The 25,012-nt window shown below is 38.0% G+C and overlaps 1 protein-coding gene across 1 annotated transcript in view; it reads left to right on the top strand.

The window, feature by feature from the left end:
* The window catches only part of CSMD1 (CUB and Sushi multiple domains 1), a 1,526,452-nt gene that overhangs the window by 1,090,733 nt on the left and 410,707 nt on the right, over positions 1 to 25,012 (top strand). The gene's annotated exons all lie outside the window — the stretch shown is intronic.

The following is a 25,012-nucleotide window of genomic DNA, read 5'->3' as shown; positions in this document are numbered from 1 at the left end:
ATTCAAAACAAACAAATTGTTTTTAACAATTTGTAGCACAGTGCTATCCATTCATAAATGATCCACAATACAAAATAATAATATTAGAAACAGTAACTATCTTTATTGGGGCCATTACTAATCATATTGGGCCTTTGGCTGATGACACAAAAATATGTAACTTGGTAGACACACCAAGGGGAATGACCAAAATAATGTGGCAACTACAGCTCAATGCCAACAAATGCAAAACTCTGCATGTGGGTCTCAAAACTCCAAAAGCAGAATAAAGTATTAAGGGTACAAAAATAGCAACTACAGAGGAGGAAAGGGATCTAGGCATCACAAGGAATGAGGAAGAAAGGGATCTATGCATCACAAGGAATGAGGAAGAAAGGGATCTAGGCATCACAAGGAATAAGGAAGAAAGGGATCTAGGCATCACAAGGAATGAGGAAGAAAGGGATCTAGGCATCCCAAGGAATGAGGAAGAAAGGGATCTAGGCATCACAAGGAATGAAGAAGGTCAGTCTGATGCTAGGAAGAGGAATCGGTAGCCGAATGAGAAATATGGTGTTGCCACTATGTATTTCATTAGTGAAACTACACCTACTACACTATGTTCATCTTTAGAAGGACGTAAATAAATTAAAGAATGTGTAAAGAAGGACTATAAAATGGTGTATAGCTAACAGCACAAAACTTAGCAGGAGTTTGTATGTTACCTGTGTGGAGTTTGTATGTTCTCCCTGTGTTTGCGTGGGTTTCCTCCGGGTGCTCCGGTTTCCTCCCACACTCCAAAAAAAACATACTGGTAGGTTAATTGGCTGCTATCAAAATTGACCCTAGTCTCTCCCTCTCTGTCTGTCTGTGTCTATGTGTGAGTGTGTGTCTATATTAGGGAATTTAGACTGTAAGCTCCAATGGGGCAGTGACTGATGTGAATGAGTTCTCTGTACAGCGCTGCGGAATTAGTGGCACTATATAAATAAATGATGATGAAACACTAAAGGATGTCAATATGCATAGAGGGGAGAAATAATAGAATCTTTCAACTATATCATGGCTTTTTTTTAACAAGGTACATGAGAAAGAAAGTATTCTACAGAGAAAGAGAACTATATACACAAAAAGACATACACTAAAACTGGAAGGTAATAGGTTTAGGGCAATATTTAGGATAATTTCTGTACCAAAAGATACTAGATAGGTGAAATTGCCTTCCAACAGATATGGTAGAGGCTAGTAAGTTTGGGGAATTTAAAGATGTTTAGGATATACATAGAGCTATCATCATAAATATGAAAAAGCTAATGATCAAATAGGATTTTAGTACTAAAAATGGGTAGATTAATTGGACCATGTGGTTCTTATTTGAAATGTTATGTTTACATCAAATAGCATTAATGTGTTGAAACATGAGAGCAAACATATTTCTATTCTACTTACTAGAGCTATAAATAGCTAAACATTACATATCTGCATTTGTAGTTTGCAGCCTTGTTGGAACAAAATATCCACTCAAGATAAATGTGTACTTCCTGGTCCAAATTCTGGAGATTCCAGAAAAGTGGTACCTTTTGAATCAAAAATGTCTTTTTTGCATGGTTATATGTGCTTTTAATAGGGTGTTGTTTTATTGTATAGTATGAAAAATAAGCACGCAATCTTGTACAACCATGCACCAAAATACTTTAACAACATAAATGTGTGAATTGTGTAATTTATGTTCCATTTTATAATATTTTAATAATGTTTTTTTGCAGTGAAACACCCAAAACCTGCATAATGCAGCAGAAGAATTTAAAATGTCTGTATGTAATCATTTTATTTATATATATATATCTATAATATAAATGTCTAGTGGCGTGTGTTAGTCTGTCTGTGTGTGGAAAAAATAAAACCAAGCTGCAGCGCCACCTGCTGGGCGGAGTTATACACTGACCTACTAAATTCTTAGTGTGTGTGGAAAAAAAAAATCGGAAAGAGCTGAAATTTGGTATACTAAGATGTTTTTAATTTGTTAATTTAATTTGTTAATTGTTAAAAGTGTTTATAAAGATTTAAAAAAATATATATATATTTCTTAAAGGAGAAGTGACAGTTGGGGGTGGTTGGTCGTTGCCGGGGGTGACAGTGGGGAGTGGTTGGTGGTTGAGGCCTGGGCTATGGCCCAAATGCATGACAAGAACCTTTTTAACACCTTAAGTAGCTTGATTTGACTAGAATGCAGGAGTATCATGCACTGGTTAACTTGTATATATATATATATATATATATATATATATATATATATATATATATATATATATATATATATTCCACTTTGAACTTGAAATTCAGGATTTAAATCTGCCTTCAGTATCATAAGTTATTTCAATATTCATGTTTGTTTTTTATTTTAGTATGTATATGATGTTTTAGGCAAATGCTAAGCACATTGAAACATTAAGTATGTGCATTTGTCAGAATATGAATGCAAGCACCTTAAAAGTTCCAAAGTCTATATTTATAATGATAAATATAGAATATATTCAGAATAAAACGTATTAACAAAAATGCATATGCGAAAAATATATTAAGAATTTGTTAATATTACCAAAATCTCATTAAAAATTAATCTGTAAAAATGACAATGAGAAATGTGTTTGTGTGAGAAGATGCTAGAAATGTTGATTTCTTGTTCATTATAAAAGTTGATAGGAATAAAACATTAGCATGGATGCATCATTCTGTTTGCCTCACAGCTGCTAACAAATGTCAAATCACAAGTTTATATTGCTCAGAATGTATTACAATTTGCAGTTCACTCTATGGTTAGCAATTCCATAAAATATAACTTTTGAAAAATTTGAAACACACTTTTATCTTTTGTACAGTTTGGTTGCTGCCAAGAGCACAAATACAACTTCCCACAAATCAGAATGTAAAACTAGACCTTTCTCAAATGATGTCTACAATAATGCAAATACTACTGATAACTTTATACAACAGGAGACCACACCATAGAGCAGTGCTCAAATGAGCTGGTAAATGAAGACAGCATAAGATATTATAAAGCAGTTTATAAAGCATGGGTTAATCCATAGTCAGCTGAGTAGAGACAGAAACAAAATTGATACTCACGAACGATATATAGTGTGACTCCTCCTTCTTTCATTGTTTTTTCTCTTTGAAGCTTTGTAAGGCAGTTGTTAGTGTAGTGATGTGCTTACTTATGTCACTCCATATGGGTATTCCCAACACGATAAGGGTGGCTCCCTGGGATGCTCTTTATTACCACTTGGTAGTAAATGCAGGCAAAAGTGGTACTCTGTCTAAGGAAAAAGGAATTTTAAAAGATCAACCACACCATCAGATAGCGCTATCTGAGTAGTTGAAGACTTCACATGCAGTAGAGGTAAGCCGGACTCTACTGGAAGTACTTGAAGATTTCATCACTAAGTCCTGGTACACGGCCTGCAACATGGATTTGGAACCCCCTCTGAAAAAGTCAAAACGCACCTCTTGTAAGAAAGCCCCTAGCTGGTGATATCTTTTTGTGGATGTTAGATTAGGGATTTTTTCCCCACCTTTCCTTCTCAGTACTCTTTTAGAGCCTGTAGATACTAAAGAGGGTTTATGTATAGACTGTGTTCCATAAATCCTAATACAACCTTTAGAACAATATAAAGAGCTTACTAGCTGAATGATTAAAAATTGTTGATCAAAATAGGAGCGTCAAACATGTCAAGGGGTTAAAAGGACAAGGTATCAGATTTGGATAATATGCAAGAAATTGCTTCACGTGGTTCTAAAGATTTTTTAGGTGAAGGCTCATCTGATAGATCACATAGAATTTTGTTTTTAAAAAAAACCCTCCAATATACTCGGGGATAACAAATATATTTGAAGTAGCCATTGCTTTGTTTCTCGTGCACTCAGAATTTGGATGGATAATATGTGTAAAGCTATTCTAGAAAAGATAAGTAGACAACATTTGCTGAAGAGTATGGAAATCCTGAAAAAAGATAATAATTTCCCTCTTTGAGACATCAATATACACTATATGGACAAAAGTATTCGGATGACTGATCATTACACCAACAGGGACTGTAATAATATTGTATTCAAATATATGTACTATAGTATGGAGTTGGTTCCCCTTTTTCAGCAATACCAGCTTCCACTCATTTGGAAGGCTTTCCACAAGATGTTGAAGTGTTTCTGTGGGAATTTGTGCCCTTTCATTCTGTAGAGCATTTATGAGGTCAAGCACTGATGCTGGATGAGAAACCATGACTCGCAATCTCCGTTCCAGTTTATCCCAAATGTGTTTGATGGGGGGTGGTCAGGGCTCTGTGCGGGCCAGTCAAGTTCTGCCACACCAAACTCATCAAACCATGTCTTTGTAGTCCTTGCTTTGTGCACTGGGGCACAGTCATGTTGGAATAGAAAAGGGCCTTCCACAAATTGTTACCACATAGTTGGAATCATAGCATTGTCCAAAGTGACTTGGTATGCTGAAGCATTAAGTTTACCCTTCACTGGAGATAGGGAGCATATCCCAAACCCTGAAAAACAGCCCATTACCACTATCCCTCCTCCACCAAACTTCACAGTTGTCATAATGCAGTCAGACAGGTAAATTCTCCTGGCATCCGCCAAACCCAGACTCGCCCATCCGACTGCCAAACAGAGAAGCATGAATCTTCACTCCACAGAACACATTTCCACTGCTCCAGAGTCCAGTGTCTGTGTGCTTTACATCACTTCATCCGACGCTTGACATTGGTCTTGGTGATGAAAGCCTTGCATGCAGCTGCTCAGCCATGGAAATCCATTCCATTAAGTTCCCGCTGCACAGTTTTTGTGCTGCTTACATTATTTACAAAGGAAGCTCGGAACTCTTCAGCTATGGAATCAGCAGAGCATTGGCGACTTTTACGCACCATGCACCTTAGCAGCCATTGACCCCGCTTTGTGAATTTACGTGATTTTCCGTTTCATGGTTGAGTTACTGTTGTTCCTAAACGCTTCCACTTTCTAATAATATCACTTACAGTTGACCGTGGAATATCCAGCAAGGATGACATTTCACAAACCGTCTTATTGCAAAGGTGACATCCTATCACAATACCATGTTTGAAGTCACTGAGCTCTTCAGAACGACACTTTTTGTATCACAAATGTTTGCAAGTAGAAACTGCATAGCTAGGTGCTTGATTTTATACACCTCTGGCAATGGGTCTGATTGAAACACCTCAATTCAATAATTAACAGGTGTGACCAAATACTTTTGTCAATATAGTATATATGATCACACTTTCTGCCAGAAGTGTAGCTTTAACAGTGGTGGCTTTGAGAGCCTTTATATTGCATTTCTGGGCGGCAGACAAACAGTCTAAAAATCTTGTAAATATGCTTTCTTTTGAAGGTGGTTTTCTCTTTGGTTATAGACTAAATAATATGATAAAGTCAGAGAAGGTAAATTATATTATTTGCCATTAGTTTGTAGAAGGCCATTTTCTGTTTAGTTTCCAATACAACATTTTATAGTGGCCCAAACCTATCATCCCGAAAAACAGTATACTAGACACTATAAGGTAAATGGGTGAGATGGAATTTGAGGAATTTGAAATGGGTGAGATGGAATTTGAGGAATTTGAATTTGATTTTTCAACTAGAGGTACTCGATCAATTGGACCACAGTCCAGAACCTTTGGCTCAACCTATAAGACTTACACAGAACACCGGGAAGTCTTTTGACTGATGGCAATAACCAGCATTAAAGTATATGCACAACAAGGTGGCAGATTATCTCATTCAGCATCAAGTCCACCAAGGAGAATGCAAGTTATACAAATAGGTGTTTCAGGAGTTAGTGGAAATGTTGGGGTCCTTCAGATAGAGCTGATGGCGATAAGTCAAAGCACTAATAAATAGTGATTCTACTCCTATCACAAAGTCCCCAGAACAGAGGGAATAGATCCTCTGACAAGATCTCTTCTCTCATTGCATGCAACCTGAAGAATATTAAGAGAGAGGCAGCAGAAGTAATAGGAGTTTTTCCATTTTGGCCATTCTACTTACAGTAGCATGTGAGATTCTCCTAGAACATCCTTGACTACTACCACTTTGATCAGATCTTCTGTATCAGGCACCAATTATTCACCCTAAACCAGATACTTTCTCCTTCATAGGTTTTATATTAAGCAGTCTTTGGACAAGCGTAAATGAATCACTCACAAGTTGAATAAGGTATTATTGCAAGCAAGAAAAAAAAATTCTTCTATAGTGTATTACAGAGATTAAGAAACATTTTTACTTTGGGGCTAATCCAAATTGACCAATCCAGTTGCTGCTAACATATCTCAGGTTATACACTAGAAAACAATATAGTTCACACTAGACAAAAACAAATTGTCGATCTTTATATTAAATAGTATTTTATCTGATTATATCGCATTAGACGGGGTGCTCTATTTTCTCATCAACCAGGTTAAATCAACTAAAAGACTAAAATGTTACCATAAGAGGCACTTCAGTCCACTGATTTTTTTTTCTACATATCTAGACCTACTTGAGACAAAATATTTAAATATTTCTAAATATTTCACATCAAGTAGGTCTAGATATGTAGAAAAAAATATTTTTAATAAGACCAAATAGAGTATACATTTTATTTAAATTGAAAATCAGTGGACTGGTCGTGAGTGTCTCTTATAGTAACATTCTTTATAATAAGGCATAGCTACAAATATTTTCAGAGCCAAAAATGTCTAATAAAACAGTAAAATACCTTACATGTAATTTTAATGCTTGGTCTTGATAAAAGAATCTTAAGTATACAGCTGGAGCAATTGTTATTTAAAACAATAGTACGATTAAGTCCCTATCAGTAGGAGCCTCTATTATATTGTCTACATTTAAAACACCTCATTCACATGAGTGATGTGGAATGACATGATCCACTGCATGCTTTTCAAATAGGCAAATTTGCTCCACCTGTATATTTATGAAGGTTCTAAAAAATTTAATATTGAATCAACTTTAGGTTAGAAACCTTTAAATGTGTTTTGGATTGGACAGCTGGGTCATACATAATTATTTACATTGTACTTTACAAATAAGAAAGAAGATTAATGAATGTCTGCACTTGTGTCATTAGCATACATTTTATAGCCAAGACAGTATCACAGAAACATATCCATATTCCATAAAAATGTTCCACATATTAAGGTAAACACCCCTCGAAATCACATTATAGCAGATTAACACCACCGTGCCATGTGATACTCCTCACCAGCAGTGTTTACAAATCCTGCTGTTAAGTGACCTGTCAGTGTAAATAAAAGCCAGACAATACTGATTATGACAGTTTCACTGTATAATCTAAATAACTGTGAAATGGGGAAATTTAATTGAGTGATTTTGACTTCTAGTATCTAAGCAATAGACATAAGCATAACAGGATGAGGGTTGCTTTGAGCAAATGCAGAGTTGTAGTGTCACTCTCTGGTGAACGTGTGATGTCAGCACTGTGTTGTCGCACTGACATTGTATTTTAAAAGGAGAGATTTACAGGTTTTTGATGGAATACAACGGCAGCAAGCTTCAGCATAGGTTGGGGTACCACATTTATTTTTTTTATGTCCATAGTTCTATACTTGATTTAGTATGTACATAGTTTTTTCCATCATATGACAAAATAAATCTTTATAATTCTCAATTTTGTGTTGAACTTAATGCATACAGTGTTTGGTAGTACATTCTTACTCTTAAAATATTAATGAGGTTTCAAATCACAGCACAGATTATTCCGAAAACAGCTCTATATATATATATATATATATATATATATATATATATATTCCCTAATACAAGACAAGCAGGTTGAAAGACGATAAACTGTTATTTGCATTTATAGTCGCTAACGATATGCAGCTATCCTACAGCATTGGAAATAATAAAGAACATGGTCATGGAAAATATGCTGGGGCTTCAATATTTCATCTGAATAGCACCTCAATTAAATAGCATCATTCAAAAGCAGTGAAAAAAATGGACCAATTACAAAGGAATATTGTATATGTCATATTTAGCAAATAGCATGCTATTTAGGATATGGATCACTTACCTTGTGTTCCACTGATTTTTTTTAGTAAGTAGTATCTATTGTTCTTATCCTTTCCATTTGTATATCCTACGTATAAGCTCAATATACCTAACAGTCAAAATACTTTCTTTTTGTTTAAAGTAAACCCTACCTGAGCGAACTATATATAAGCAATCTAAATAACAATGCTAGATAAACCTCAGATAGTTATGTAAATGCTTCCCCACATGCACATTAGGCAATCAAAGTGAAAAAAATGTTATGTTCATCTACGTGTAGTGTGTGCCTGGCATTTTGCGGGCTAGAGTCCATAACAGAAATGTCCATGTTGTCAAAAGTAAAAATATCACTTACTAACACAAGATCTCACAGGATCTATATGACAAGGTTATCTTTTAGAACTACAGCTGCCCTATCTTTGTTAACCTTGGGTATACAGCATATTACAGATAGGAGTTCTAATTAAATAAAATAGCTATCAGCCCCATATGTCTAGTTTTCAGCATTCTAGTCACCACCACCACAGAATACACAGAACATCCTTGTGCCTGGTACACAATATGGAGAACATTCTTGTGCACGCCACACAAAAGAGAGAGCATTCTTGTCACTGCCACACAATACAAAGATCATGCCACTCCCTGCCATATAAAACCACCCCCCAGAACTATCATATTATCCTCAGCCATATCATGCTCTCCAAACAGCTATATACTACTCTACACCTCGCCATTTTCTGCCTGCAATCCAGCCATTTCATGCCTCCTCATGCAGCCATTTCATTCTACCTCACCCAGACATTTCATGCTTCCACCAGCCATTTTTTGCCCTTACCCTACCATTTCATGCCCCTCAGCCAAGTCATTTCATGCCCCTCATCCAGTCTTTTCATTCCCCCTCATCCAGCCATTTCATTCCCCCTCATCCAGCCATTTCATTCCCCCTCACTCAGCCATTTCCTCTCCCCCAGTCATTTCATACCCTCCACCAAGCATTTCATGCCCCTCAACCAGCCATATCAAGCTCCATCACCCAGTGATTTAATAACCCTTTTTGAACCTGCTATCGAACAGGTACAAAAAGCTGCTGCAATAAAGATAGCATAATAGACCAAAGACCACAAAACTTGGAAATAAGGACAAAAGCAGTACTAAAAAGGAGTAGAATGAAAAGCAAATCCAGGAAAATCAATGGAACGCAGATCCAGGATGTTCAATGGAATCCAAATCCAAGAAGTCTAAAACAATGCATATTGTTTTCAGTCCATTAGTAAAAAAACAAGTGTGACTGAGTCACTTAGAAATAACTTATAGTATAAATGTATTTAACTACTGACTGCCAGCATGTGTGTCAGAAACAGTATATAAGAGCTAAATTTTGTATTTCAACTGCTTTATAGCATCTGAACTTTTGGAGATCACTAGTACCTCTAACTAGTGTGTAAAGGTCCCTGTCAGGACTCTTGAGCAAATAATCATCGCTGCTTGAAGATTCTGCCTGATGCCTATTGCCTGTTGTATCCTGTGACCAGCATATAGGAGCTTACAATCTAATCCATTTCACAGCTGTCCTGTGTTGAACTGAGCATCTCTGTGTCAGTGCTCTGCCCAATATCCAGCAGCCCTTAGTAAGTGGTCAGGAGGTACCAGTCAGCCCACAGCAAGAGGCACTTCAGCAGCTATATCTGCTACACAGAAGTGAGCGGTTTTAGGTGCCGTGAAGGTACCAAGTGGTGGCAGCGAGATTCTCAAACCACTATTGTGCAGTTGGCATTCTAACTCAGTGAGTGTCTGATGGCAAGGTGACACCAGTATGAATGATCAATAACAGTCAGTTACTGATGGTGAGAAAGAAACCCAGATAAATTGTGTAAGAAGAACATCCCTTCATCCTTCTTCCCTAACAGACCGGGTGGCACAGTAAGCCCATCTGGTCATGACAAGAATCTGTTGTAGCCAAGCAGCTCACCATTGCTGTGCCTGCACCATGGCCAGGTAAAAATAAAAGTTATACTAATAAAATAAAAAGGAAAAATATAAACACATATAAAAAAACATATGGGCAATCCACCTTTGCCATTACCCCCTCCTGTACTGGGCACCCAGAGCACCTGCGCTATCTGCTCTGCCCACGCTATGCCCCTGCATATTTATTGTCACCTTATTTCTTAGTGCTGCAAAGAGAATATTTAATCATGTACATCAGACCCTATCCCATTGGAGCTTAGAGTGTAAATTCCCTACCACAAATATACACACTCTAGGGTCCTTTTGTGTCAGCATTCAATTATCCTGTCAGTAAGTTTTTGGACTGTGGAAGGAAACTGGATAATCCTGAGGAAACAAGTTCAAACACAGTGAGAACATATCAACTTCACACAATTGAGACTCTTGTTAGAATGACCACAGTGCTATGAAGCAGCTATACTATCTACTGTGCCAACATTCAATTTTACCACTGCGCATTTAGAAATGTTCTCCAACTTTAGAGTACTGCAATATGTCAAGTCTAAATAAATTACTTAAATCTAAATAAATGCCTTGCCATAAATTTCACCATTTAGTAATCATTTTCCCAAGCGCCCAAGTCATGCTTATGTTTTACTAGTGAGTTTTGTCAATATTGTCATTGTAGTGGCAATATACATGTGATAAAATGATACTCTTATTTTTATGTGTGTGGTCTGGGTTTTTTGCACTGCAAGCATTTTTCTCCCTGATTTTGCGAAAATATAACATTCTGAAGGGTATAGATTTGAGATTATATATATATATATATATATATACACATATCATCAAAATCACTGGTAGCAATGTGGCTTGCAAGCCTCACTGAAATCTAGAAAATGATAGGTCATCAAACACTGTTGGGCTAGTAGATTAGTAAAATTCCTACCAGGTAAACCACTTGTTGTTTTTTCATAGAACACAATCATCATAAAACATTGACCTTTGTGTCTGTGTTTTTTTTTATTCATACAAATTACATTGTGAGCAATCAGAGTCTGATTAAGATCCCATGGGGCCCGAAGCAAGATCTTGTTTTGCTTGCTCTTTATATAACAAAAAAAAACCACATAAAGTAAGTAACATTAAATACGGGCCCCTCAGTAAAAAAACAAAAAACAAAAACATAAACAGGTTAGGGTAATTCATACCCCTCTTTACCCACTGGGCTTTAGGCAGATCCTAGGTTGCTTGATGAATGATCTGACTCTCAGTGACATATTTCTAGTGTAAAAACAACTCCTGATTAAAATATGTTTAGTTTTTCTAGCAATTTACAGAGAGCAATGAGATCCCTTATAAACTCTATTTAATACAGAATGTCTGATGAGGCATATGCTTACATGAAGACAATTCCCTGCAAGGCAGGGAATTGCCACCTCTGCCACCTCTGCAGGAGAGGTTACAGTTAGTGTGCATGTGTAGAATGTAGAAGAGTGAGACTAAGCACTGGGGGGCATTTGGGGTTTGGGTTAGGCAATGGGATCAACTTGGAGATTAGTCTGTAAGGCACGCTAAGTTGAGACTTCACATTTGAGTTATGGTTAAGCTGTGGGGAAGGTTAGGGATACAGTTAATATGTAGGCATATTGCAGGCTGAAGCTAGGCCATGATCATTTAGCTATTAAGGACTACCAATTTTTCATTTTATTTTATATCAATAGACTTGAAAAAAGCTTAAGTGCATCTAGTTTGTAGAGAAACACTATTGATTTACCCATCGTTCTCTAAAAACAACAGTGTTTCCACAGGGTAGCAGACTATTCGATTAAAAGAATTTCAATGTAGCCTGCTGGAAATGCAATTATCCAACCAATAGGGGGTATATTAGCTTTTATTAACATCCACAATCAATAATTTATTTTATAGAAACAAGAGTGTGAACTGTTTTAGTTACTCTACATATTTGTTAGAAATCCTTTTGTTAATGTTATTTGGAAATTGGCTCAATATTCCATAAATGGATACTTATTTAACAACGTTTAAAGTTAAAGTAGAAAGCATTGCTGTATATGGGAAAATCATTTAGAAAATACTAGACAAGATTTTTGTATTATAGGGCCTAATTTATTTAAATGTGATATAAGCTAATATAAATCAAGATATAACTTTTGCCACATAACTGTTATAACAAATATTGCTACAAATATTATTTCAATAGAGCATTGTTACTCAATGGGTGTATAAACCTAGTTTCTTGGGTACAACAATGGTCACAATATCATAGTAATATTTAATCTATTTAAAATTTGGCATATTTTCATATCTCAGTGAGCTGACACAGAATTTTACTCTTCTCTTTCTGAAGACACACAGGAGCATAGTGGGCTTATACAGCTCTATAGGATTTGTTAGTTTCAGTAAGTATAGTATTAGTGTGCTACCCCTGTTTGGTGAAACTAAGAGAAATCCTATAACCCACTGCACTAGACTATGTTTAATTGATAGAAAACACTACCCATGACCTACAATTGAGCAAGACTTAGGGGGAAACATGTAAACAAATTAGTTTTTTCAGGAGTAATCAATCATCAAAAATCAAAAATTGTTAATTCATCTGCAAAACTCTCAAATCTATTAAAAGTCTATTTGCAATTCAGGTGATTTTGGGTGATTTTACACTGCTGGCAAAAAAACACAGTTTTTCCCATTGATTGAAATTGACAATGTAGGAAGCCCATTAAAATATGTTAATCACAGAAATGAATGAGACAAACTCCGTCATTTACAGGCAATGCTTACATGTCGGCCACTTGTGATTGACTGATTAGGTTCTGACCTCCAGCCCCATTGAAAACAATAGGGCTGGCAGCAAAACAATGAAATACTACTGTAGTGCCACAAGCACCAGCATGTCCAAATACTCATTGGCTTCCATGGCTAGCTGGGATTTATAGTTTCACAATAGTATTTAATCTTTTAACTATTTTATTTTTATTTATTTTTTAAATGTATTTATTTACATTACTGAGCATTCTTCATTTCACCTGGCAATGCTTTCTTATGGGCTTTCTAGCACCCATTTAAATTAATGGGAATTCTTATGTATCTCACTGGTTTTCAGGCAATCTCTATTGTCTGAAACCTGTGAGCTTGTTTTGAGTTTCCATGATGACTTTGGTCAAAATCACTATCTATAAAATACTTTAACCTGACAGATAACTAATTTTGAACCACATTAGGTAAACAATAGGTACACTCCGATGGAAGACTTGGGTGTTATGGGCAGAATAGCATGAGATTCTCAACTGCTAGAACCGCTTTACCAGATGTTAACCTTTAGTAGACCCCTTTCTGAGGAACTTGTTATGTTCCACAGTACTCAGTTGCCCCCAGGACTTAAGCTCGGGTAATAGCAGTAGTTGATCTAGCACCTGCCTGGTGGAGAGGACAAAACACTGTAGGGTGGAATGAGCAACCAGAATATATTAGCAGATCTCTGAGCCAGACAGTCAAAGGATATTGTGGAGTAGTCTGGCACTTATCTGATGGAGTAGAAAGCACCCAAGAGCAGGTAGTGAGCAACTAGACTGCAAATAGCAGAACTCTGAGATAGACAGGCAAGGATCAATGTGGAGTAGTCTGGCACTTGTCTGATGAAGTGGACAGCAGCAGGACGCTATTTTGAATCCTGTCAGCGGCCTGTGACATCAACCCGCGATAATTACTCCCCAGATCTCTCCTATATAAGGAGGACTCTGGCATCACTAGGATGTAAAATTCACCCGGCTTGGACTGTTTGATCACACTATCTCTATCTACATCACTGGAAGCTGACTTGGAGGACCGCAACCTGCACGTCCCTTGCTGCAAAATTCAAACCTCCTTGCAGGCATCCCTGGTGAAGTCCAGGGGCGCGTTAGAATCCTCACCTCCAAGTTCATCAGTGTTAATCCCAGCAAGTAGGCACCATTCCACTGTTTGCTTTTGCAACAGATATATTGCCAGGAAGAGGTGTATAAAGGCAGCAGCACCAATCAAAACTGCAGGATGTTTTGCTGCATGAGTGGGGTAGGTGATTGCACACCTGAAGGTACCAGACTGAGAGCTGAATGAAATGTGTAACTATTTGCCTAGCAACCTCCTGAATCAGTGAACTGCAGGAATGAACCTAAGCATAGTTGTAGCAGTAATTGCACAGATGATAGATTATTTCTTAACACTGGTTAGGCTGTAGATATCCTTTACATTGGCAGAATCTCCAAATAGCCATCATCTTCTCAAAAGTATGGTCAATGGTAGCAATTGTTCTTCTAAAAATGTTCCTCTTTTACTTGGCACCAGGCAATGCAGTAGTTATATTTATTAATCTTGGAAAATGCAAACGGACATCTTCCTCTGTATCAAAGTAGCGGTAGTCCTTCACTTTTCATACTATAGCTTGACTAGCCCAATAGCCTAAACAGTTCTAATTGCACAAATGGGCAAATGAAGTATTCAGAGGTCAAGATAACTCTTTTGGTCACATGGCATGGTCTCAATTCTAACCATGAATTTATCATTTTATTTTTTCAAAAAGTGTAACATCTACTTGTCTGGAACCATAAAATAATGCATAACCTGCATATTGAAAAAAGTGAAATAAGAGAGTAAGAAAAAGGCAATAGTTTACAGTTACATTGAATCATTTTGATAATTTCATCATCATTATCATCATCATCATTTATTTATATAGTTCCAGCAAATCCTATAGCACTTTACAATTGGATTTACAATTTAGCTGTTTATGTTACTCGTGCAGAAATATTTTACAAATTAGGGGCCAGTCCTTAAACATGTTTTTATTCTTTGTTTTCCATTCTAGCCATATATCTATGCAAAACAGTGTACATGAATACTGACTGGGTGTTCGTATACAAATGTCTAGGTAGAGATCAATAAATTGTAGAAAAGCTGCACATGAACTGATTGTCGCCCTATACTGTATTTTTTCTAATGGAACTATTCCTTAAGTTCAAACATACACCACAGAGATGTGGATGTATCATTATTTAAATGCACATACTATACACTTCACATGCTATACAGTGATGTCTGAATGGGAGAGTGTGTTTGATCTGAGCTCTAGAGGTCAGCCTTGTAAGTCTGACTTCTTTTTTGACATCTCCAGGGGCTTTTTGAAATGTCAAATGCCATTCTAGCTAGCAGTGGTTTTAACATTTTCCTGGCACTTGAGTTCTTACTAGTAATTTCCCAAGCTACAATATGTGGATACAAAAACTAAGATAGATAGATAGATACACAATACAAAAATTATATGTAGATTGACATAGCGAAAACTGAATTCACAAAATGTACCTTTTTGAAGTTTTGGTTTTGAGTTTTATATATATATATATATATATATATATATATATATATATATATATCTATATATATATATATATATCTATATATATATATATATATATATATATATAGAGCTATATTTGCGATAAATTTCGTTTGGAATCTTTATGACTTGATTATATTTAACATTTAGGGTTTTCATTTGGGAATTTATTTTGGCACCTTTAACCATAGGATCATTGTACTAATCGTGCTACAATTTCCTGAATAAGTAAGAATTATGTTCCTCATATGTACTTACACATTATCATAAATCCTTGTTATTAGCTGAGACATTACTTAGTGTACCTAATTTGGCAGAACACAATTCTGCTGGCATTGTATCTTTAATAAATTGAAGTTGAAGATTTGACTCTCTCAGTGTTGGACTGGGATATGAAGACTCCACTAATGAAGTCAATTTCAAGACCCATTTGGGGATTGAAAATAATATATCTTTCAATTTCCAATGAAAAATTCTCTGGTAACATCAATGGTCAGTCCTAACCTCAGAATTAACATATAGCATAATTAATCATTTAATTTCAAATATGGCCATAGTTTTAAGTACAATGCATTTTAATTATTACTCTACCCTTTTTAAAAAGGTTTATAAAGAGATTCAATGTAACAAATACATTTTACTATAATCCCTTAGCTTTCCAATATCACTGTTATTGGTGAGGGTCCCTCCCTATAATGCCAGCATTCACTATATTTAACATAGAAGTGTCCTCGCAAATATGTACAGTCAGGATTTCTGGTGTGTAGATTCAGCAATGCTCAGCTCGCTACATAACATGAATAAGTCAACACAGCATACCTAATCTAAACCCTTACAAGTTAATTCAAGTTGTAACAAATGTCATTGGCCAAGGTCCCCGCTGTATTTGAGAGCCAGCACCCACTGCAGAAAGTTCACAGTGGGATGAGGTACCTACTGAAACTAACAAATCCTATAGAGCTGTATAAGCCCACTATACTACTGAGTGTCTTTAGAAAGAGAAGAGTAAAAGTATTATTTTTAGAAAGAAAGGAAGTTGAAGTGAAATTGACCTGTAAAGTGGAAAACCTCTCTAGAAAATTTATTTTTAAGTGCACAATGTGGAGGAAAACAGTAAAATATATGGAAACACCAAACAAGCCCTGTAATTTCGGACACTGATTTTTTAATCTCTGTAGAAATGATAGTTTTATATTATATTACTTTAATTTTAAAATATATTTCTTTCAACCAAGAAAATTGCAGAGAATCTAATGGTTCTTCCCTATTGTCTAGTGTACTCTTTATCTATTAGTAAGTGATATACAAGCTGCTATCGTACACATAGTGATTTGAGCAGCTCATGCAGTATTTTTAGACTGAATTGATGTAAAAGGGTGTCTATTTTTGCCCATAAAGCAGGTTCTATATTCCCTTGAGAGACTGCTACTGCTCCCTGTTATCAAGAGGGTCCAATGATGAGGCAAATATACTGATAATGTTAATATCGTAATAACCATTTTATAACTACCTCCATTATCACTCACACGGGGTAGGTTCCAGTTTAAACTCAGTTCTTAGAATGATAATTGTATTTCAATCTCTACTCTATTTACTCTGATTAACACAGTATAATACAAGTAATAATACATATTATCAAAAAAAGATTTCCACAAAGTCTCATTTAAGATAATGTATTCTTGTTAACAATAGGTATTTTTTAGTCAATGTATTTATACATGTAATAGCAGTGTAGAAAGCATAATACATTATACATGAAATATAATGCATTGCCTTCTTCAACTGCTTTATCTATGTGTAATGTGCCTATCTTTTCAAGGTTAGTAAGTTAACATGGTAGTACTATGTGTGTAAATGTATGTATATCAGATTTCAGTAAGTGTGTGTGTATATGTTAATTATAACACAATACGTGCACAGGAGAGTGTGCATGTGGAGGGAGGCGTGCACAAGAGGAGAGAGAGACGTGCATGAGACAAGATGGAGGATGGACCACATGGTAGATAGACAAAGACATTATAATCCAAAACTAAGTCCAGACCACCTTACACCAGAACAAAGCATAACTCACATAGCTCACATAGGGGTCATTTTATCCTTCCCAAAACCACAATTTTTCTATGTATTCACTTTCTATGCACTTTCCCCAAAACTTTCCCCAAACAACCATTCTAAATTAACCAACAGACTATGCACTCACAGAGTCCTGATAACAAACTGTATGACAGGCTTTACCCTGTAACCATACACTAGCATTGCACAATATTTGCAAACTCCATTTGATGGAAACGCCGTTTCCATCAACTCAAAACAGCTTGCAAACAGTGTGACCACAACAATTCCATCCAAACACTGCAGATAAACAATGGGTCTAAACACTGTACACTTTAACATATTTAAGTAAAAACGAACACCATACAATTACCTATGTTATATGTTACAACAAATACAGTTTTATCTACTTAACCTTATTTTGAAACTCCATGGGGCTGATTCCATCTCAGCAGCCAGAAAGGTGTGTGTTTGTTAGTGAAGAGTTTATCCGCCAAAAGATGTTAATTGCAAAAAGCCACTGTACTGGGAGGAAACCTATCCAATGGTCTGCGCAGGTCATGTTTCAAAGCAAGACAAACTGCTTTTGCTAAACAATCATTAGCTGCCTGCACTAAATAATCCCCAAGTGATCCAGTCATTTGGATCGCTTGGGGCTTATTTATCTGCATGTGTTTATTTAAGTCACCTGACAATTCAGTTTACTTGTCTCTTGTTGAGTTCTGAGTGAACAAACTCATCTAAGTTTAACACCACATGAGCGGCCAAAGAAGACACGTATCAGGTTGATTGGAGATCAGGCTAATGAAACAGATCTGCATGTTACCAAACACTATATTGTTGTTGTACAGTGGGGATCTAATTCAGACTTTTTTCCTCACTCAGCCTTGTTCTCAGTAGCATGTCTAGTGGCATAACTGGATTTCGCCATTCACTGTTCTGAAGTACATGTTATAAGTAAGAATGGTTAGACCACAAACAAAATAAAACTTCCTGGTCCTTTTACTTGAACATCATGGGTTTCATAGTATGTTTAAATGTGTCCACATGGTGCAGAGCTACCATCTTCTGGGACCTTGATTGTCAGCTCAAACAGGCTTAGTTCACATTTAGGGGTAAATGTATCAAGCTGAGAGTTTTCCGGCGGGTTTGAAAAGTGGAGGTGTTGCCTATAGCAACCAATCAGATTCTAGCTGTCATTTTGTAGAATGTACTAAAGAAATGATAGTTAGAATCTGATTGGCTTTTCAAACCCGCCGGATAACTCTCAGCTTGATACATTTACCCCTTAGTCTTGTAAATGTTGCATCTGAAATCATACAGAAATTATTGGAAATGTTCCACAAGAATTTTGATTTTTTTGTAAAGTAAAACATACAAAATAAAAGCAAATAAGATAAACCAAAATAGTCACAGTTATAATTGTGTCACTGATTGCAAAACAAAAAATAAATCATTCTAGCTTTTGAAGTACTAAATAATGTATTATTTGCTAATGCACAGTAGTTTACAAATTGAGGACAATGTTGACTTCACATATTCTCAGCCTGGACGGATAGCTCTTCCTGTGCTTCCTGGCTAAACGACAGAATGTTTTCTAGAGATTTTGATTTACAGGTTAAAAAACAGCCACATGAGTTCTGCAGAATGGTTGTCATACCTGGATATTTGATTAATAGGGTGACACTTGCTAAACTGGGTGCCTTTATTTCTCTAATATATGTCCCAATAAGAAAACAAAAAACAATGTACATCTCGTTATTGTAGCAGAAAGTAAATATTACATTCTATACATAAAATACAACTGTTAGCTGCATTTTGCACCTTCTGGTCCAAGTTAAGCTGACAGAAAATTATACAGCAGCATCCCTAGAACGCAGTGCCTTGTGTCATAGCGTTTTCTATAGATCATTCATCTCCATTATGCTTTTATTAGCCTTCTCAAATCTATAAAATGAACAGTTAAATGCCTAATTATTGTGCTGTTTGCTTGTATTGGATTTGATTTCTTTCACACTGTGCCTGGATGTATTGATTTTCTGTGTGTTTAAGTATGACCTGTAGATTCAGTGTATGCAGTACTCTTGTCACACAGAACTTCATTTTATAAAAAATGGTAAAAGTATAAAATATACATTTAAAAAGAAACGAACAAAGCAGATAAGTTAAAATAGTTTATGTATATTCCAGTTGTGCCTTTATAATAGACACATTTACAGATATATATTCAAAGGTTTCCACACTTTTATAGTTACCTAGGATTCGCAGGTGAACAGTTGAATACTATACATTGTGACACTCAATTATTTGTGGTGTGTTGTTGTTTTGTCTTTTTCTTTTCTGTCCGTCATTTTATTCATGTATATTCCATTCCACGAGTTTTCTAACTTGGTGAAAAATGTGAATAGCTAAATTTATTATTTTCTATTTAGGTTCTTTAAGTCTAAGGGCTAGATTTACTAAGCTGCGGGTTTGAAAAAGTGGAGATGTTGCCTATAGCAACCAATCAGATTCTTGCTGTCATTTTGTAGAAAGTACTAAAAAAATGAAAGCTAGAATCCAATTGGTTGCTATAGGCAACATCCACACTTTTTCAAACCCGCAGTTTAGTAAATATACCCCTAAGTCGTCTCATGCTTTACCTATACAGCAGTCAGAATTTATATCTCATATAGTTGATGCCTAGGTTAAAATAGTTGGATATATATGAGTTGTAATGGTGGTTATGCTTCTTTTCTGTATCTGTACACAAACTACTCTGGTGTTTAAATGACCTGTATGAAACACATAGAGATACATTTATGACAAACAAATGACAGATAAATGAGGACAAGCAGAGGGACAGAAAGAGGCAGAGAAGGCAGCTGCCAGACCTACAACACTGATAGGTTCTGTCAGACAGGACAGACAGCCACATACTGTATATAGGACTGGCAGACAAAGCATATAAGCAGGGATAGTTAGCCTGGACATATAGACAAAGAGACACTTGGCCTCGGCATAACACATAAACAGACCCAAATAAATTGGTAGAATACAGACAGAATTATGCATTATTATTATTTATTTGTATAGCTCCATTGTACACTACAGCACTTTGCAAATGGGATATATGTAGTATAGTGAGGAGAGACATACATACAGACCATGTAACAAGAGCCAAGTAAACTGGGTTGTCAGGTGACCTCAATAAATACATACAGATAAGACAGTCAACTAACAATACATAGAGACACAAAGAACAATCAATCACAGCAATCACAGAGTCATGCATCTACAGAAACTAACAGACTGAAAATGCAATGGAAACTGAAACAATGTGGGCAGTGTAGAATTAAATCTAGCAACATACTAGTTGGCCCTTGCTGAACGATCAGTTATGGATTATGACCGTCAGCACTATGCTGTATACACTAGTGATGGGTAGTTCACGAATGATTAGTTCAAATGAACTAATCTTCAAAGTGAACTAATTCATTTAGTTCACAGCTCTGGCAAAGATTAGTTCACCAGGAACTAAAACAAGTGGGAGGAGTTAGAGATAAAGCCGAGCAGCTCCAGCAGCCTCACTCACTGTCTTATTCACACTGGCTCTTTTGTTAATATTCAGCTCTCATTTAATACTCATGAGTCAGTACCTCTAAACTACCAAAGGTGGCACTGCTGTGCTCAGACATTGTGTGAGACTCTGGAGCTGATCACTGACTGTGAGTCATGAGTCATTCTCTCAGGAGTTCATTAGTTCATCTAGTTCATTTCACTCTCTAAATCATTTCACTCTCCGAATCATTTCACTCTCCGAATCTTTTCAATCATTTAGATCATTTAGCTCATGAGTCACAGGATAGATTCCCTTCCCTGTCAGCTCAAGACACACTGCACTGCTGAGTGCTGCATGCTATATACTGTAGTTCTGTTTACTGCACCATATATACAGGGGAGATGTATTAAACCTTCAAGAGAGATAAAGTGAAAACGTTGTCCATAGCAACTAATCATTTTCTGCCATTTTAAATGACAGAAGCTGATTAATCATAATCGCCAACATTATGTTGGTTACGTCTGGGAGTTCCTGGAGCGGGTTATTGGTGTAGGAGGCGGGGCTTTGTGAGTTGCATCATTTTGGCCATGCCCCCAGTGACGTGATGCCTGTTTTGGGTCTTTTTCATTTGCATATTATGGAAGCAATAAATAATAATGAAAATGCAATTCACTTTGCAGAGCTCAACATGTCACTACTAGTTTTTGTATTATTATTATTAATATTTATTTATAAGGCGCCACAAGGCATCCGCAGCGCCGTACAAAGACAAACAAAATTACAATACAATGGGAGACAGCACAGTACAGTAAACACAGCAACTCAGTAAGCTCAATGCACAGCTAGAGAGGGCGGGGAAGGGGGAGGGAGGATCCGCAAACGACGGGGCCCAAGAAGGAGGGCGCGGAAGACAGGGAGACCCCCAGGGGGGAGAAGGGAGCGAGAGTGAACGTGGGGTGGAGGACCCTCGAGTAGGAGGGCTAAGTAGCTGGAGAGCAGAGTTAGAAGTGGTGGAAACAGGAGGAGAGATGGCCCTGCTCAGAGGAGCGTACAATCTAAGGGGAGGGGTGGACAGACAGAGAGACGCAGGGGAGAGAGGGAGAGTAGGGGGACAGAGGCAGAAGATAAGGTAGGAAGTTAAGCGGGAGACGGAAAGGCTTTAAGAAAAAGGTGGGTTTTTAGGGCCCGTTTGAAACTGGACAGATTAGGGGAAGTTCTGATGGAGGGAGGGAGCTTGTTCCAGTGGAGGGGGGCAGCGCGGGCGAAGTCTTGGATACGCGCGTGGGAGGAGGTTATAAGGGGGGAAGAGAGGCGACGGTCAGAGGCAGAACGGAGAGGGCGGGATGGAGCATGAATAGAGAGGAGGGTGAAGATGTAGGGCGCAGTGGAGTTGGCGAGGGCCTTGTAGGTGAGTGTGAGGAGCTTAAAGAGGATTCTGAAGGGGAATGGGAGCCAGTGAAGGGCTAGGTAGAGGGGGGAGACAAAAGAGGAGCGGTGAGAGAGGAAAATAAGTCTAGCTGCAGCGTTAAGGATGGATTGAAGGGGATCAAGATGAGAGTGGGGGAGGCCAGTGAGGAGGAGGTTGAAGTAGTCCAGGCGGGAGATGATCAGAGAGTGGATAAGGCATTTGGTGGCATCTTGGGAGAGGAAGGGCCGGATGCGAGCGATGTTGCGGAGCTGGAAGCGGCAGGATTTAGCAAGAGAGAGGATGTGGGGGCCAAAGGAGAGATAGGAGTCGAGGATGACACCAAGGCAGCGAAGTTGGGGGACAGGGGAGATAGAGGTGTTGTCGACAGTGATGGAGAGGTCAGAAGGGGATGGGGTATGAGAGGGAGGAAAAACTATGAGCTCAGTTTTGGCAAGGTTAAGTTTGAGGAATCAAGAGGACATCCAGGAGGAGATGGCAGAGAGGCAGGCGGACACCCTAGAGAGGAGGGAGGGAGAGAGATCAGGAGAGGAGAGGTATAGTTGAGTGTCGTCAGCGTAAAGGTGGTAGCTGAAGCCGAAGGAGCTGATGAGTTCACCCAGGGAGGAGGTGTATAGAGAGAAGAGTAAGGGTCCCAGAACAGAGCCCTGAGGGACCCCGACTGGAAGAGTGGATGGGGGGGGAGAGAGACCCAGAGGTGGTGACAGAGAAGGAACAGCAGTTGCTGCAGATAAGCCAGGGATTCGGCAGGAGAAGGGTTAATTGACAAGCCGGTCAGTACACAGTAGATCAGTTGGTGCAGATAAGCCAGGGATTCAGCAGGAGAAGGGTTAACTGACAAGCCGGGTCGGTACACAGTAGATCAGTTGATGCAGATAAGCCAGGGATTCAGCAGGAGAAGGGTTAATTGACAAGCCGGGTCAGTACACAGTAGATCAGTTGATGCAGATAAGCCAGGGATTCAGCAGGAGAAGGGTTAATTGACAAGCCGGGTCGGTACACAGTAGATCAGTTGGTGCAGATAAGCCAGGGATTCAGCAGAAGAAGGGTTAACTGACAAGCCGGGTCGGTACAAAGTAGATCAGTTGATGTAGATAAGCCAGGGATTCAGCAGGAGAAGGGTTAATTGATAAGCCGGGTCGGTACACAGTAGATCAGTAGATCGGTTGGTGCAGATAACCCAGGGATTCAGCAGGAGAAGGGTTAAGTGACAAGCCGGGTCGGTACACAGTAGATCAGTTGATGCAGATAAGCCAGGGATTCAGCAGGAGAAGGGTTAATTGACAAGCCGGGTCGGTACACAGTAGATCAGTTGATGCAGATAAGCCAGGGATTCAGCAGGAGAAGGGTTAATTGACAAGCCGGGTCGGTACACAGTAGATCAGTTGATGCAGATAAGCCAGTGATTCAGCAGGAGAAGGGTTAATTGACAAGCCGGGTCGGTACACAGTAGATCAGTTGATGCAGATAAGCCAGTGATTCAGCAGGAGAAGGGTTAATTGACAAGCCGGGTCGGTACACAGTAGATCAGTTGGTGCAGATAAGCCAGGGATTCAGCAGGAGAAGGGTTAATTGACAAGCCGGGTCGGTACACAGTAGATCAGTTGATACAGATAAGCCAGGGACTCAGCAGGAGAAGGGTTAATTGACAAGCCGGGTCGGTACACAGTAGATCAGTTGATGTAGATAAGCCAGGGATTCAGCAGGAGAAGGGTTAACTGACAAGCCGGGTCGGTACACAGTAGATCAGTTGATGCAGATAAGCCAGGGATTCAGCAGGAGAAGGGTTAATTGACAAGCCGGGTCGGTAAGTGTATAAGTGATTGCCCTTTTTAAAATATTAAAAATGATCTGACGTATTAAAATTATCGGATCATTTTAACAGGACTATAACTCATCTAATTAGGTAGTAGTAGATATGCCTACAGTATGTGTAATAGACTAGAGTTATGTCTCCAATCACTTCTCTCAGCAGTGTTCCAGAGCTATCATCATCATCACCATTTATTTATATAGCGCCATTGATTCCGCAGCACTGTACAGAGAACTCATTCATATCAGTCCCTGCCCAATTGGAGCTTACAGTCTAAATTCACTAACATACACACATAGACAGACAGAGAGACTAGGGTCAATTTTGATAGCAGCCAATTAACCTACCAGTATGTTTTTGGAATGTGGGAGGAAACCGGAGCACCCGGAGGAAACCCACGCAAACATGGGGAGAACATACAAACTCCACACAGATAAGATCATGGTCCGGAATTGAACTCATAACCCCAGTGCTGTGAGGCAGAAGTGCTAGCCACTTAGCCACTGTGCTGCACCAGAGCTAGTGAGCTAACTGAATTAACTGAGCTAAATGAACTAAATGAGTCAAATGAACGACTGAGTCTAATGAACTACTGAGTCAAATGAGTGAAATGAGCTAAATGAACTACTGAGTCAAATGAGTGAAATGATGAACTAATCTTTTGAACTAATCTTTTGTGTGAACAGAATGAACTAATCTTCAAAATGAACTAGATTTCCCATCACTTTTATACACACATAGTGCAGACTGAACTCTGAAATCTGA

This window comes from Mixophyes fleayi, chromosome 3 (assembly GCF_038048845.1).
Source record: "Mixophyes fleayi isolate aMixFle1 chromosome 3, aMixFle1.hap1, whole genome shotgun sequence".
NCBI classification, from domain to species: domain Eukaryota; kingdom Metazoa; phylum Chordata; class Amphibia; order Anura; family Limnodynastidae; genus Mixophyes; species Mixophyes fleayi.
This window is presented reverse-complemented; position numbering and strand designations above follow the sequence as displayed.